At 38.2% G+C, this 17,473-nt stretch overlaps 1 pseudogene; it reads left to right on the plus strand.

Moving 5' to 3' along the window:
* LOC139704093 (homeobox protein TGIF2-like) overlaps positions 1-15,410 on the plus strand; it is a 33,244-nt pseudogene extending 17,834 nt beyond the window's left edge.
* The last annotated feature ends 2,063 nt before the right edge of the window (positions 15,411-17,473 follow it).

A 17,473-nucleotide genomic window follows, 5' to 3' on the forward strand; every position in this document is an offset into this window, starting at 1 on the left:
GTACTGGTGTTCAAACTCAGGGCCTCGTGAATGCTAGGATCCCTCTCCACTGAGCCACATCCCCTGGCCCAAGGCTGCTTCTGACCAGCTTCTCACTGAGAGATGACAGGAAGTTCATTTGCTCACCTTCATCTCTCCTTCCACTTCTACTTCCAACACCACCTGCTGAAACTCCCCATTGTATTGTCAGCTCTTTTTTCTTTTCTTTTTTTTAAAGAGAGAGAGAGAGAGAGAGAGAGAGAGAGAGAGAGAGAGAGAGAGAAGTTTTTAAATATTTATTTTTCAGTTTTTGATGGACACAATATCTTTAATTTATTTTTTATGTGCTGCTGAGGATCTAACCCAGTGCCCTGTGCATGCCAGGTGAGCATGCTACCGCTTGAGCCACATCCTCAGCCCCCCTTTTTTTAAATTAATATTTTTTAATTGTACATGGGCGCAGTACCTTTATTTTGTTTATTTACTTTTATGTGGTGCTGAGGATCAAACCCAGTGTTTTTAAAATTTTCTTCCTTTTATGGCTCTATATCCTTGTGAGTTGGGGAAAAACAGCACATTCTATTTTGTGGAACTGTCTTTTTATTTTTGCATAAAAAACAACCTTCCTTTCTTTTGTTGACAATCAGAATTATCTTTGATCATATATAATCAATTTCTCAGTTTACCAGGGATACATGTAGTGAAATAAACCTCAGAGATGGATGTTTAGGATTATGTTATGACGCTAGAAGCAGCTGATAAGAGACATTTGGAAGAAATTCACAACAATGTGATCATCTTGTATAAATGATTCTTTCCTCCCCTATTTCATGTAAGAATGTCATTAGATGTATTTAGCAATCTGTTAAATAGACTTCCTTGTCAAACCCAAGACTGAGAACTGTTTCTTAGTCATTTTTACAGAACTTTTTACATTAACTGCCTTGCATTTGAGATGGGTTCATCAAATATTTAACTGAATTAATCATATTAATCAAATTGTAGATGAAGAGACACCCAAACCCTAAATTAACTATAAACCCTAAATAGCATCCAGATTCTTAAAGCTATCCAAAAGTAGAGTAACATGAGTGTATTATCAAAAGGTAAATTTAACTTCCACAAAGTCTGCCCTTAGGGTGAGCACCATACATGACATCCTAGGGGACTTTCTCCAGGAGACTTCCCCATTCCTGCACTATTGGTCAAAGTAGAAGGACAGCAAGTTTGGATAAGTTTAGTATGTTATGTACCACAGAACTGAATGAGAGACCAATCTAAGAGAACTTTACTTAAATAGACCTGGGGAAGAAAAACAATGGCTTTCCTAAATTGAGAACTTCTTAGGAAACAGGTGCTATATTGAGTTCTATATAAATAGCAAGCCTCACTATTACCCACCACTTGGAGATGAAGACAGTTGAGAAAACTGAGGGGTAGAAAAATTAAGTAACTTCCCCAAGGTGTCCCAGCTCAGGAATGGAGTGCTGGGATTTGAACTCTGGTTGTCTGGCTCCAGACTCATTACTCTCTCCACTATGCTACCTCTCCAAATGTATTATTAAACTTTCTTTCTCTTATGTAATAAATTAAGACTTTTCCTATTTTTTTCCACTGCCACCTAGAACTCATTTGTCTTGTATTCCATTCCTAGCTCATTGGATAAACTTATTCATAAAACTCATTCTTAAAAACTACACTCTGTTGACAAGACTCCTAAAGCCCAAGAAATAAATCAAGAATCAATAAATAGATGGATTCAAACTGAAAAACTTCTTCTCAGAAACAGAAACAATGAGGTGAAGAAAGAGCCTACAGAATGGAAGCAAATTTTTACTATATGCACATCAGAGAAAGCACTAATGTCCAGGATATGTAAAGAACCCCAAAAAATTAACACCGAAAAAACAAATAACCCAATCAATAAATGGGCTAAGGAACTGAACAGACACTTCTCAGAAGATATACAATTGACCAACAAATATATGAAAGAATGTTTAACTTTTTAGTAATGAGAGAAATGAGAATCAAAACTAATCTAAGATTTCATCTCACTTCAGTCAGTAATATTAAGTGTTGTCAAGGATGTGGGGGGAAAGGCATACTCGTACATTGCTGTTGAGACTGCAAATTGGTGGAGATTCCTTAGAAAACTTGGAATGGAACCACCATTTGACCCAGCTATCCCACTCCTCAGTTTATACCTAAAGGATTTAAAAACAGCATACTACAGGAACACAGCCACATCAAAGTTTATAGCCACACAATTCATAATAGCTAAACTGTGGAACCAATCTAGATGCCCTCTGTAGATGAATGGATAAAGAAAATGTGGTATATATACACAATGGAATATTATTCAGCAATAAAAGATAATAAAATCATGGCATTTTCAGATAAATGGATGGAGTTGAAGAATTGTGTTAAATGAAGTAAGTCAATCTCAAAAAACTAAAGGCCAAGGTTTTCTCTGATAAGTGAATGCTGATCCATAATGGGTACATCATGGGAGGAATGCATGAACTTTGGATAGGGCAAAAGGTTGTGTGAGGAAGGGAGGGGTCATGGAGATAAGAAAGATGGTAGAATGAGATGGACATCATTACCCAGGTACACATATGATGACATCAATAGTGTGACTTTACTTTGTGCACAACCAGAGAAATGAAAAATTGTTCTCCATTTGTGTACTGTGAATCAAAATGCATTCTGCTCTCACGTATAAATAATTAGAACAAACAAATTAATTATTTAAAAAACTACACTCTGAAACGAACTTGGGAAGCCAACAATATAGACAAACAAACTGTGAGTTCTTTGATTACTGTTGCATTAGGATTTCTATAATGTTGCCCAGTGCCAAATAGGTTTTTGTTTTATTTTGTTTTGTTTTGTTTTATATTGGAGATTGAAATCAGGGGCACTGTGCTCCTGAGCCACATCCCCTGACCTATTTTTTTTTTTTTTTTTTTTTAGTTTCTGAGGGCCTTGTTAATTTGTTGAGGCTGGCATAGAACTTGCCATCCTCTTTCCTCAGCCTCCTGAGTCACTGGAATTACAGGTGTGTGCCACCACTTCACCTTATTTGTTTATTTTTATGTGGTGCAGAGGATCAAACCCAGTGCCTCACACATGCTAGACAAGCGCTCTGCCATTGAGCTACAGCCCCAGAACCTCTTTTCATGTTTTGTTTTGCTAAGTTTCTTACTGTCTCATTTAAGTTTCTGAGGCTGGTTTTGAAATTGTGATTCTCCTGCCTCAGCCTCCTGAATTGTGGAGATTATAGGCATATACCACCATACTTGGCTAACATTAGTAATTCTGAGGATGAGAAAATTTAAAGGAATGTGTGAGCTACCCCATAATATCTGTTTTTAAGACTTAAGATTGAAGGGCTGGGATTGTGGCTCAGTGGTAGAGTGCTTGCCTGGCACATGTGAGGCACTGTGTTTGATCCTCAGCACCACATAAAAATAAATAAAATAAAAGTATCATGTCCATCTACAACTAAACAACAACAATAACAATAACAAAACCTTAAGATTGAGATCATAGTTTGGAAACAAGGGAAGCAACTTGACTTTTTCCTTCCCCCAGAGGAGTCACAAGTCTGGGTATAGCAAGAGATGACCTGAGTGGGAATCAGAATGTTCCAGAACTACCTGTGAATATGAAAAGTCAGGAAAGAAGAGAGACATTTGTCCACCAGTCTAAGTCACTAAAATGCCTCCCTAAACCCTTTGGGAAAAAAGTTAGGATTCACTACTTTAGGACCAAATAGCTTCACTCATTTAAATAGAATTTTTTAAACCAATTTTCTGTTTATCTCTGATAACTCTCCACTGAGAGGAAATTACAGAAATCTTAAAATTTAGGTCTTTGTTATATGGCTGCTTCAAAAGTCATGAAATTTTAAAACAAACCTCTGTTTTCTACAAAACTGGGTGTATCCCATGCATTGGCTCTAACACATGATCGGAGATTTCCGAAGTCAGGAGGGATTGTTAGTACTTTGTAACACCATCATGACTACATGACCAAGACCAGAGTAAAGAAAGGGCTGTTGACATGGTTGGCTGGGATTTGTTGTTACTAGAACTACTACTTCTTCTGGTCTGTGCTCCCTCTAATTATTTGTGGTTGTTATTATTTTCTGTGGATTGTAGGGGAGAAGATACACTAGAGAACAAATGTTCTCTCTCTCTATATAGTCAGTGAGTAAAATTATAGTTGTGGATTGGATATTAAATGTCCCCCAAAAGCCCATTTTTGAAGGCTTGGTCTCCAGCTGATGTTGAAAATCAATTTACCTGCAGTCCTTCTTGGCTTAAGTGGTTTAATGTTATATTTCATTCATTTATTTGGAGATGGGGGTCTCACTGTGTTGCTAAGGCTGGCCCTGAACTCCTGGGCTCAAGCAATTCTCCTGCTTCAGCCTCCCAAGAAACTAGGACTATGGGCCCTCACCACTGCAAAAGAATGATTTCAAATGTCCCAAGGAACTTTATTGATGCAGAAAGCTGAGAAACATTAGGTAGTAGGAATGAAAAAATTCTTTTCATCTTCAACATTTTGACCATAGGATTATAGTCTTTTGAAATTAGGTAACGCTTTGTCAATCTTTCAAGGTATTGTAAATGATGTTCTCAATTGCTCTGTTGGCCTCCATTTAGAAAATTGTTTCAAACTTTTTACAGCACGATCAAGTTCTCATAAGTCACACCTGTGAATATTATCTGTGGAAAATATGCTTTGAACGAAGTGTGGTTGAATACAGGAAAACCCCTGGACAATGGTTCTTTCCAAGAGTGCATGGGGCTCAATGTTCATAGCAGCTCAATTCACGATAGCTAAGACATGGAACCAACCTAGATGCCCTTCCACAGAAAAATGAGTTGAGCTTTGTACCGGGTGAGACATAAGGATTTAATTTCATTTTGCTACATATGGATTTCCAGTTTTCCCAGAAGCATTTGTTGAAGAGACTATCTTTCCTCCACAAATGTTTTTGGTGACTGTGTCTAGTATGAAATAACTGTGCTCATGTGGGTTTGTTTCTGTGTCTCCTATTCTGTACCATTGGCCTACATGTCTGTTATGGTGCCAATACCATGCTGTTTTTGTTATTATGGATTTGTAGTATAGTTTAAGGTCTAATATTGTGATGCCTCCTGCTTCACTCTTCTTGCTAAGAATTGCTTTGGCTCTTCTGGGTCCCTTATTTTTCCAAATGGATTTCACGATTGCTTTTTCTACTTCTATGAAGAATTTCATTGGGATTTTAATAGGAATTGCATTAAATCTGTATAACACTTTTGGTAGTATGGTCATTTTGACTATACTAATTCTGCCTATCCAAGAATGGGAGATCTTTCCTTCATCTAAGGTCTTCTTCAATTTCTTTCTTTAGAGTTATATAGTTTTCACTGTAGAGGTCTTTCACCTATTTTGTTAGATTGATTCCCAATTATTTTATTTTTTTTTTTGTGAGTCTATTGCAAATGGGGTAGTTTTCCTAATTTCTCCTTGAGTGGATTCATCACTGATGTATTATGGGTGTTAATTTTATATCCTCTTACTTTGCTGAATTCATTTATGAATTCTACAGATTTTCTGATGGAATTTTTTGTGTCTTCTAAATATAGAATCATGTCATTGGCAAATAGGGATAGTGAGTTCTTCTTTTCCTATTCATATCTCTTTAATTTCTTTCCTCTAATTGCTCTGGCTAGTTTCCAGGACTATGTTGAAGAGAAGTGATAAAAAAAAAAGGCATTCTCGTATTGTTCTAGTTTGATTTTTAAATATTTTTTAAAAGTTGTAGTTGGACACAATATCTTTATTTTATTTATTTATTTTTATGTGGTGTTGAGGATTGAACCCAGTGCTTCACATGTGCAAGATGAGTGCTCTACCACTGAGCCACAATCCCAGCCCCTTGTTCTGGTTTTTTAGAGGAAATGTTCTCAATTTTTCTCCATTTAGAATGATGCAGGTCTTGGGTTTAACATATATAGCTTTTACAAAGTTGAAGTATGTTCCTACTATCCCTAGTTTTTCTAGTGTTTTGAACATGAAGAGGTGCTGTATTTTGTCAAATGCTTTGTCTGCATCTATTGAAATGATCATATTATTCTTGTCTTTAAGTCTGTTGATGTGATGAATTACATTTATTGATTTCTGTATGTTGAATCAACCTTGAGTCCCTGAAGTGAACCCCACTTGATTGTGATGCACTATCTTTTTAATGTTTTTGTATGCAATTTGCCAGAATTTTACTGAGAATTTTTGCATCTATATCCATCAGGGATATTGGACAGAAGTTTTCTTTCCTTGATGTACCTTTGTCTGGTTTTGGTATAGGGTGATATTAGCCTCATAAAATGAGTTTGGAGGGGTTCTTCTTTTTCTATTTCATGGAATAACTTGAGGAGTATTGGTATTAATTCTTTTTTGAAGATCTTGTAGAACTCAGTTGAGAATCCATCTGGTCCTTGGATTTTCTTGGTTGGTAGGCTTTTGATGGCATATTCTATTTCATTGCTTGAAACTGATCTGTTTAAATTGGGTATGTCCTCCTGATTCAATTTGAATAGGTCATATGTCTCTAGAAATTTGTTGATGTCTTCAAATTTCCTATTTATTTTCTATTTCTATTAGAACCTACTAGAAGAAAAAGTAGGTCCAAATCTTCACCTTGTTGGCTTAGAAACTGACTTCCTTAACAAGACACCTAAAGTGTTAAGAAGTAAAATCAAGAATTAATAAATGTGATGGATTCAAACTAAAAAGCTTCTTCTCGGCAAAGGAAACAATCAATAACATGAAGAGAAAGCCCACAAAATTAAAGAAAATCTTTACCACATGCACCTCAGATAGAACATAAATCACCAGGATATATAAAGAATTCAAAAAAACTTAACATAAAAAAAAACACACAAATAACCCAATCAACAAATGGGCTAAGGAATGGAACCAGATGATTCACAGAAGAAAAAATACAATCGATCAAAAAATTAAGAAAAAGTGTTCACCATCTCTAGCAGTTAGAGAAATGCAAATCAAAACTAAGATTTCATCTCACTCCAGTCAGAATGACAATTATTAAGAATAAAAGCAATAATAAATAATGGTGAGGATGTAGGGGAAAATGTACACTCATACATTGCTGGTGGGAATGCAAATTGGTGGAACCATAAAGCAAAGCAGTATGGAGATTTCTCAGAAAACTTGAAATGGAACCACCATTTAACCCATCTATCTTATTCCTCATTATATATCCAAAGTACTTAAAATCAGTATGCTACAGTAATACAGCCACATCAATGTTTATAACAGCTCAATTCACAATAGCCAAACTGAGGAACCAACCTAGATGTCCTTCAACAGATGCATGGATAAAGAAAATGTGGTATATATACACAGTAGAATATTACTGAGACTTAAAGAAGAATGAAATTATGGCATTTGCCAGTAAATGGATGGCTCTGTAGACTATCATGGTAAGGGAAATAAGCCAGTTTTTTTTTTTTAAAAAAAAAAAAAGGCCAAATGTTTTCTCTGATATGTGGATGCTAATTCACAATAAGTGTGTGGGGACTAGGGAAGAACAGATGTAATTGAGGTTAGACAGAGGAGAGTGAAGGGAAAAGAGGAAATATGGGAGTAGAAATGGTAGTAGAATGAATTAGACATTATTGCCCTGTGTGCATATACAATTATACAACCAGTATGATTCTATATTGTGTACAAACAGAAGAGGGAGGAGTTCTCCCTTAATGTATGATGTGTCAAAATGTGTTCTACTGTCAAGTATAGCTAATTAGAACAAATAAAGTAAAAACAGATGAATGAATAAAGAAAATGTGGTATATATACACAATGTAATATTACTCAGCCACAAAGAAGAATGAAATTATGGCATTTGACAGTAAATGGATGGCTCTGTAGAATGCTAAAGGAAATAAACCAATTCCAAAAACCAAAGGCCAAATGTTGTCTCTGATATGTGGATGCTGACTCACAATAAGTGGGAGAATGAGGGAAGGGCTGGAGGTTTATTGCATTGGACAGGGAAGAATGGGGGAAAAAGAGGAGGGATGGGAATGGGAAAGACAGTAGAATGAATTAGACATAACTTTCATATGTTTATATATGAACACATGACCAGTGTAACTCTACATTATGTACAATCATAGAATGAGATGTTATACTCTCCACATATGTATAATATGTCAAAATACATTCTACTGTCATGTATAACTAAAAAGAACAAATAAAAAATAAAGAGATCAAAAAATTTTTTAAAAGTGCATGTGGCAACACACATGACTGACTTAATTCCAATGCAAATTCCTTGAGGCAGAGACCATGTCTACTTTGTACTTTTGTATCTGCAGTTGGCAAGTGGATGGCACACAGTAGTATCAATATTTTTTGAAGAATAAACAAGATGCCATGAATATCCAGATGCCATGGCACATGCCTGTAATCTCAATGGCTCAGGAGGCTGAGGCAGGAGGAATGTGAGTTCAAAGCCAGCCTCAGCAATTTAGCGGGGCTCTAAGTAACTCAGTGAGTCCCTGTCTCTAGATAAATATTAAGAAAGGGCTGGGGAGGTGATTCAATTGTTAAGCACCCCTGAGTTCAATTCCTGGTACCAAAAAAAGAATTAAACAAATGAATAAATTAGGAAGTGGTTATATCAGCCATTTCTCATGTTTGCCAACTTTAATGAAGAGTGATTTTTCTTCACCAAATGGTTATTCCAAATGTAAACTTATAGAATAAAAATTTCCCTCATTTCAAAGGATGGTGGTTACTCTAACAGCCCTTAATCAGAAGCCTGTCTTAGTGATTGCAACTGAACTTATTCACACATTTTTCAACCTTATTGGAACATAGAGTGTTCATAGAATGACAGGAGGCACTGTTTAATCTGAAGATTATGTTGAGTCACCTGAGTTATGCTGCGGGGAGATTGATGGTACCGGAAAATTAAATACAGCACATTTAAAAGTTAGTGTAGGAATTGTGATAGGTTGGTACCAATAAATAATTAGAAGATGACATTTCATTTTATGGGTTTGTGTCAGCAACAAATTATAAAATGTCAACACTTTCTTATTTGGTATTGTAAAACACCAGATGTCAGATTAATAGTTACATAAAGATTTTATTCATTTTCCAAAAAAAATCTTAGACCTGAGTCATAAATAATAGACAATACACTTATTTTGTACAACTCAGTCCTTTTTAATAACAAAGAAATTGATGATTTCTTTGATAATTCCAGAATTCAAATTCCACTGTAAGTAGCTGAATCAGTTACATTCCGTGATACATTTGTTAGAAATATTTTCATTTCACATACGGCAATGCACAGCGCCAGATCATTTGAGCACTCATATCTGGCCTCAAGATCTAGATAATGTTAGAAACACATGGTAATCAGAGACCCAATACTTCTTATTTAATATATTATATGACTATAGAATTCAATTCAAATATGACTGAATGATCTCTACCCTTTTATTAACTTTTTTTGTGTAATTTTCCAAATGTTCTCAATTTTTTTTCACCCTTGGTTTATTTTATTTGGTTTAGCCTGACACGGTTTTATGGGACTCTTGATAATTGGGTATCATAGGTAAAAATAATCCAGGGGGTCTGGGACACATTTTAGAGTTACCTGTGCTCTAAATGGACAGGTGAATGGACAGAAGGGGTCCTTCTCAGCATGAGCTGTCACATCCCTTCTTTCTTTCCTCTTCCTAACACCTTTCTTTTTTTTTTTCCAACAGAGGGATATGGTGACCCAGTGGAGTAAGGGCTTACTGATATGAACAATCAAAGCTAGCAGAGTTTGAGGGCTGCGGTTATGCTCAGTGGCAGAGCGCTTCCCTCGCACATGTGAAACACAGGGTTCAATCCTCAGCATCACACAGGAAATAAATAAATACAATAAATATACTATGTCCATGTATAACTAAAAATATATTTTTAAAAGCTATCAGAGTTTGATTTCAGTAGTTAATGAATAAAGGTATAGCTTTTACAATGTGCTTTTAGTTTATCTATGTAAAAGGCTATATAGATTAACTGAACATCATTTTCAAAAATAGAAAAAAGGAAAAAAGGGCTAGTTTGAAACCATCCTAATGACTCCATGTGACAAACTTACCTTCATTTTTGTCTTACTGTGATTTTGTCTTACTGTGATTGATTTAGACTTCATCAGTATTTCTTTTCAATGAAATTGGAAGCTCCAAGACTTCTACAGACAATAAATTCTATTCAAATAATAAGTATCTTGGGAGGTGCTTGGTCATTTTAAAAATTCTAAAATATCCTTATATACATGTCCTTTGTCCAAAGAATGAAGTAGGGCTGAAGATGCAACTCAGTGGAAGAGTGTTTCCTAGCATGTGCCAAACCATAGTTCAATCCTCAGTATGGCAACAAATAAAATAAGGTAGATTTGATGGATAAATACAGCTTTTTAAAAATCATTCTATGGGCCTGGGGATATAGGTAAGTTGGTAGACTGCCTGCTTCACTCACACGAGGCCCTGCTGTTCAATCCCCAGCACCACCAAAAGAAAAAAAAAAGTAAAACTTGCTATGAATGTAAACATCATCAATTAAAACAAAAACCAGTGCTGGGCTGGGGTTGTGTCTCAGCTGTAGAGCACTTGCTTAGAAGGTGTGAGGCACTGGGTTTGATTCTTAGCACCACATATAAGATAAAATAAAGTTTCATCAGCAACTACAAAATACATTAAGTTTTTTTAAAAAAGGAATTTGCTTACAAAATTATATTCTACATAATTTTTAAAAGGATACAGTAAAGATCCTTGGTAAGCATCTACCAGGTAACTCTTCCAGGCCATTGCAGACCTGGCCCTGTAAGAATCTGTAAGTTAATAATTCAATCAGTTGCCATTATTCAGTCAATAAATACTCAGCAAATGTGTATGTGCACAGAGCTTTGATATGTTGTAAGAGAGACAAATATGAGTGATAATTTAAAAATTTTTATAGCTATAGATGGACAGCATGACTTTATTTTATTTATTTATTTTTATGTTGTGCTGAGTTGATCGAACCCAGTGCCTCACACAGGTTAGGCAAGTTCTCTGCCACTGAGCTCCAGCCCCAGCCTGAGTAATAAATTTTTGACTGTCAAGGAACTTAATCTTAATAGTAGCTGAGACCCAACATAAACAACCAAAATTACCCTAAAGGCAAAATGACACAGGAAAAGCACAAAACAGATGCAATGGGAGACAGAGGAAGAAGAAAATGACAGTTGACAAGACACAATCACAAAATAAGAGGACCAGAATGAGAAGACAACCCATTCACCCTTGGCTCTGGGATATCAGCACCACACTCAAACCAAGGTGAGGAGCTCAGAGCACCTCAGCTAAGAGCTAAGTTCTGTCTTCCACTTAAATCACCTGCCACCTTCATCCTCAGGCTCTTGAAGAGTTTTAGGGGTAAATTAATTGAGATAAGCCATACACTTGCTAATTTCAGGTATCGTGAGTTTATAAGGAAATATTTTTATGTATTTTAATTTGATTGATGCATTTTATTTCTCATCATTTCAGCCAATATGCCTAATAGCATGCCCAGTGTACTTTAAGGAGCTGGCCAAGGACAAGCAGACAGTTGTGATGTATGGAAGACTAGCATTGGAGCAATACAGCCTGGCCACCAATTTGGGGGAAACAGAAAAATAAACGTTTTCCTTCTAGGGACTCTATCTCAATTAAGTTGTTTAAGTGCCCAGGGGACCAAGAGAAAAAAGCAGCAACAATGACAGACAGTAGCTATGGCTATTGATAAGCCATGAATCTCATCCAGAGTATATGCAGACATGCAGCAGGGACCAGTGTTACTAGCACACTCTTTGTTCTCTACCCTGTTTACCCAAGTGTTTTAAATGAGATAAATCTTTTTCTGCTCAATTTCAGACACTGCTGCAAAATTCCTCTATCCTTGGAGCGCAATTGCATGTTCAAAAGGAAGATGCAGCTGGGTGTGGTGTAATCCCAGCGGCTCAGGGGTCTGAGGCAGTAGGATTGCAAGTTCAAAGCCAACCTCAGCAAAAGTGAGTTGCTAAGCAATTCAGTGAGATCTTGTTTCAAAATAAAATACACTAGGACTGGAAATAGGCCGAGTGCCCCTGAGTTCAGTCTCTGGTCCCCCCTCCAAAAGGAAAATGCAAATGGAATTGACAATCACCAAAATCATTAAAGCCAATGGGTCAAGATGACTAATGTTCTCTTACATAGAAGCAGCAGCAGGGATTAGCAAATCAGTATATCAAGAAATCAACTGTGTAAAAAGAACAGAGAATCTCCTTTTGTCTCATTTCATGCTTGCATTATTGCTCATTCTATTTTCTTTAAGAGACTCAAGAACTCTCTTATCATTTTTCCAATGGTGTGTGCATTCTGTGGCAGAATATCAGGACTAAAATCATTTTCTTTCTTTTTTTAATTCATTTTTAGTTGTTGATAGACCTTTGTTTTATTTATTTATATGCGGTGCTGAAAACTGAACTCAGTGCCTCACACATGCCAGACAAGTTGACTACCACTGATCCCCAGCCCCAGCCCCTGAGATCATTTTATTATATGTGTAATACTAAATGGAATGTCAACTGTATCAATTTATTAAAGGGGAAGTTTTCTGTTTTAATGTACAAAATTAAATTCAACAAAACATTCACAAAGCACCAGATAAGCATTGGGAATTCAGGACCCTTGACAGTTTTCCCCACTTCTCAAGCACTAACAATTTATTCTCCTTAGCAAGCAGGCTGATCTCTTCCCCAAGCTAGTAAGAAAGTGGTATATTTCATCTGTAGGTAACTCATTTGCAACAAAGATAGCCCACTCATTTCTATTGCAGCTTAACTTGCCACTAAAATAGACACAGACGTACCATTGTTTACAAGTGCTGCTTCCTTGGAAGGCTGTTAGACAATTGAATTGTTTCCTCCCTGAATTACATTATAATTTCATCAATGAGTTCAATGATCATTTTTGAAATGACAACAATTGGGGGTTTTAATTTTTAAATTTTATGTATGTATTTGTTTATTTGCAATACTGGGAATTGAACCTAGGGCCTTGTGCTTGCTTGCTAGGCAAGCACTGTATCACTGAGCTATACTCACAGCCCTATTTTCAAAATTTTTGACTTTTAAAATGCTCTTGCGTTCCTCAGAAAAATTGGAATGGAACTAGCATTTGGCCTTGTTATCCCACTCCACGCTATATACCCAAAGGACTAAAAATCAGCATTATACAATGACACAGCCACATCAATGTTTATAGCAGCTCAATTTACAACAGTTAGGTTATGGAACCAACCTATCCTTCAACAGATGAATGGATAAAGGAAATGTAGTATACATACACAATGGAATATTCTCAGAAGAATGAAATTATGGTAAATGGATGACTCTGTAGACTATCATGCTAAGTAAAATAAAGCCAGTTCTAAAAAACCAAAAGTCAAATGTTCTCTCTGATATGCAGATCTAACAATGGGAGCAGCTATGGAAGTTCAGTGGATTATACAAAGGAGAATGAAAGGAAGGGGGGATGAGAATAGAAAAGTCAACAGAATGAATTGGACATGACTTTCCTAGGTGCATAAATGAATACATGACCAGTGAAACTCCATATCATGTATAACCCACAAAAATGGGATTCTGATTAGTATAAGATGTACTCCATGTAAGTAAAATATGTCAAAATGCATCTACCATTATGTATATCTAAAAGAACAAATTTTAAAAAGAGGAGAAAAAATAAAAATGTAAAATGCTGTTGCATTAATTTGCATACTTATTTAGAGGTGATTATATATGTGTATGCAATTTTCTGATTACTAAGAAGTACATAAAATAAGTATGGACATGCTAGGTGGGCACCAAGGCATATGCCTGTAATCTCAGCAAGTTGAGAGGCTGAGGCAAGAGGATTGTAAGTTTGAGGCCAGCCTTAGCACCTTGATGAGCTCCTGTTTCAAAACAAAACATTTTTAAAAAGGGGCTAAGAATGAAGCTTAGTGGTAAAGCACCCCTGGGTTCAATTCCCAATACTGGGTTGGGGTCACAGAAATAAAAGAAATACTCAAAACAAAACAAAAAAAAAATGTAAATAATAATATTTTTTTTTCCTTCAACAGCCCAAAATCTAATTATAGAAAGCCAGACATTCAGACTTTAAGCAGTTGATAAACAAGGCAGAAGAAATGATTGAGTGCAGACAATTTACCACACTCACTTAATGGCTTAAAACAGCATGGATGTATTCTCTTAAAGCTCAGGAGGTTAGGGCTGGGGTTGTGACTCAACAGTAGAGCACTCACCTAGCATGTCCAAGGCCCTGGGTTCAATCCTCAGCATCACATAAAAACAAATAAATAAAATAAAAAGGTATTGTGTCCAACTATAACTAAAAAATAAATATTAAAAAAAAAAAAGTTAAGGATATTAGACCTGTGAGCTGTCAGGCCTGGTCGATATGTGTGCAACCCTGGTTCCCCTGTCCCACCCAGAATGCCCAGATGAGGCCAAATGGGTCTAAAAGCCACCAGGAAAACCTCATCTAAGACCCTGTCTAGCTCCTTGGCACCATGTCGGACATGATCTGGGTGGGGACCAAGGCTTTCTCTCCCTGGCTGGCAAGAGGAAGTGCACAGGGAACATGCCCAATGGCTCTTTGAAGATCCTCTGGGACTGGCTGTACTTGCACTACTACAAGCCCTGCCCCTCAATTCAGAAGCTGAGCCTTTCTGGTTAGACCAACTTTTTTTTTTTTGCTGCACATATGTGATTGGTTCATCAACCTCTGGCGGTGTCTTCCCCAGACACGCTTTGGCAGGATGGCAAAGTCCCTAATCAGTTTAGCATTTCCTGTCATGGTGCTAAACCCTGGAAAGTGGCCCTGCCAGGTGGTAATAGCTGCTTACTGTAACAGTGCTGACTGTATCAGTACCAGGTCCATCAGTGTGCTCATTGTCTGTGTGCTCCACACTTGCCCTCCTGACCAGGGCTGAGGCTGGGAACTCCACAGGTGGACTCATCAACACACCACAGTTGATAAACTAGGCAGAAGAAATGATTGAGTGCAGACAGTACCCTCACAGGTAGGAATTAGAGTCAATTGAAAGAACTAGGTCTTCATCAGGAGCAGCAGGACCTGGCACCCTAGATCCTACACATTCCAATCACTTTAGTTTTTGAGAACCCCAAGAAGGCATCAGCCAACAAGGGTGCTCAAGGCTCAAGCCAGCTGTTCTGGGTTCCTGGTTCACTTCCCTTTTATACAGAGGGTCTTCTATAGATCACTGCCAAGCATCAGGACCATCTTCTCTGTCCAGAGATCTTCCGCAGGATGGTGTAAGCTGGCATCACTGCATTGTGACAGGGACTGCTCTGCTAACTCTGCCAAGTCTCCAGGCCTCCTCAGTGATGAGACAAAAGATCCATAGAAAGGAACAGCCTCAGGCTGGGGTTGTGGCTCAGAGTAGAACACTTGCCTAGCATGTGTGAGGCACTGGGTTCGATTCTCGACACCACATATAAATAAACAAAATAAAGGTCCAAAAAAAAAAAAACAAAAAACAAAAAACAAAACAAAACAAAAAACACCAATCTTGTAAAAAAGAAAAGAAAAGAATTGCTAACTCTAATCAGAGGCAAACAGAAAAGGGAATACAGAGAAATTTGGGGAGGACACTATTCAATCCCCTGTGTTCATCAATACCTTTCTAATCAATGAGGTGGTATCATGGAGGGAAGGGAGGTCCAGCCACAAGCCTTCAGGCCACAACAGGAAGCCCAGGTCAAAATGCCTCAAAGAGGGCTCACAAGAACCCCCTCCCTTCCCTCAAACAGAGGCCTGCCTCAGGGGCATAACACAAGGGCTACAAGGGGAGATGCCTGCCTCTGTAATCCATAGCCCAAAGTCCCTGACACACAGCAAGTGATGAGGAGTTTCCAACCACTCAGAATAGCTCCACACAGAAACTTCTGTGGGTCCTGAGGGATGTGGGCTGCTGATAAGTAGAGATGGCTGAGAAGCTGGTTCTCTTTCTCAGGACAAGTACAACAAAGGTTCGGTTATAAATGGCCAGAAAGCATATTTGACAAGACAGGGCTATTGATCAGGAAATAATGCTCTGGTGGAAGCAGCACTCTTTTCAATGAGTAATTAAGATGGTATCACTTGATAACTACTCCAGGGATCATCCCTCTTTCTGCTCAGTGTCATTAATCTGGTGTCATGGCAACAGGCTGGCCTTGAGTTCTCCCTCTGGACCTTTCTTGTGCTAATGTGGCGATCTCCTGCCTCTGCACTGGTGTGTACATCCTTGCAGTTCTTGTTCCCTTAGCAGCAGCAGCAGCAGCAGCAGCAGCAGCAGCAGCACTGGGGTGCTGCAGTCTGGCTGGGCACAATCAGGAGCCACTTGTCAAAAGAAACTAACTTTATTTTTAGAACCAAACACGCCAAACAAACAGCATCTCAGGAAAAACCCCTCAGAGCCTCAACTGCCACCACCGGCTTTCCACACGCCTGTCTCTCCCCCCACAAGCTTCTCTCCACCTTCCACAATCCTCCTGCTCTTGAGGCCGATTGGCTGGGTCACGTGGGCAGAGCCAAAAAGTCCCCCAATGAGCAGCTCCGTGGTCTGAAAGGGCAGGGAAACAGTCCAATGAGCATCACCGCAGAGGAGCCAATCAGCTAGATGTTGCTGGGGCCGAGGAGCCAATCAGCTAGATGTTGCTGGGGCCGCTGTGAGCCAATCATCAGCCGGCAGCTGGATTGCTGGCAGCTGGAAGTTTGCTGGGGCCCCTTCAGCTGTGGCTCTCAACATCTCCCCCTCTCTGTTTAAACAACAAGCATGTGGCTTAGGGACCGTGCCTGTTAGGCAGTCCAATTCAACATATGTTCCTTACCCGTCATCGGATGAACTGACCTCTAGGCGTCAGCCTCCTGTCTTAGGTTGGTACCACTGCAATTGGATCATACCCGTCACTGACTACCGGTCCAGCATACAGCTATACTTGTGGATAGGCCTTTGCACCAGTGGGGGGGTGAGGTTCTTTGCCTCACCTCTGTTGGCCCCCAAATTTTAGACCATCACTAGTAGAGGAGGATGCAAAATGTCATGACATTAAGCCAATTGAGGGCTCCTTTGAAAAATTGTACCACCGGTGACATCATCAGCAAAAATACCCCAACACTACCACAAGTCGCTGCACCAACAGATAGTTCAAAATGCATACAGGTGAGCTCACAATGTGTCCAGGCAAGTTCTGCAAGCAGTTCAGTGATGGCTATTGTAGAAGGTGTAGATTGGTTTTATCTTTGACTTCACCAGCACTGGGATGAAGATAGGAATTCTGGCAATAATGGCTAAAGAAAAAATTATGTAACATTACAGAAGGCACTAAAAGAAAACA

This window comes from Marmota flaviventris, unplaced genomic scaffold, assembly GCF_047511675.1.
Source record: "Marmota flaviventris isolate mMarFla1 unplaced genomic scaffold, mMarFla1.hap1 Scaffold_240, whole genome shotgun sequence".
NCBI classification, from domain to species: Eukaryota; Metazoa; Chordata; class Mammalia; order Rodentia; family Sciuridae; genus Marmota; species Marmota flaviventris.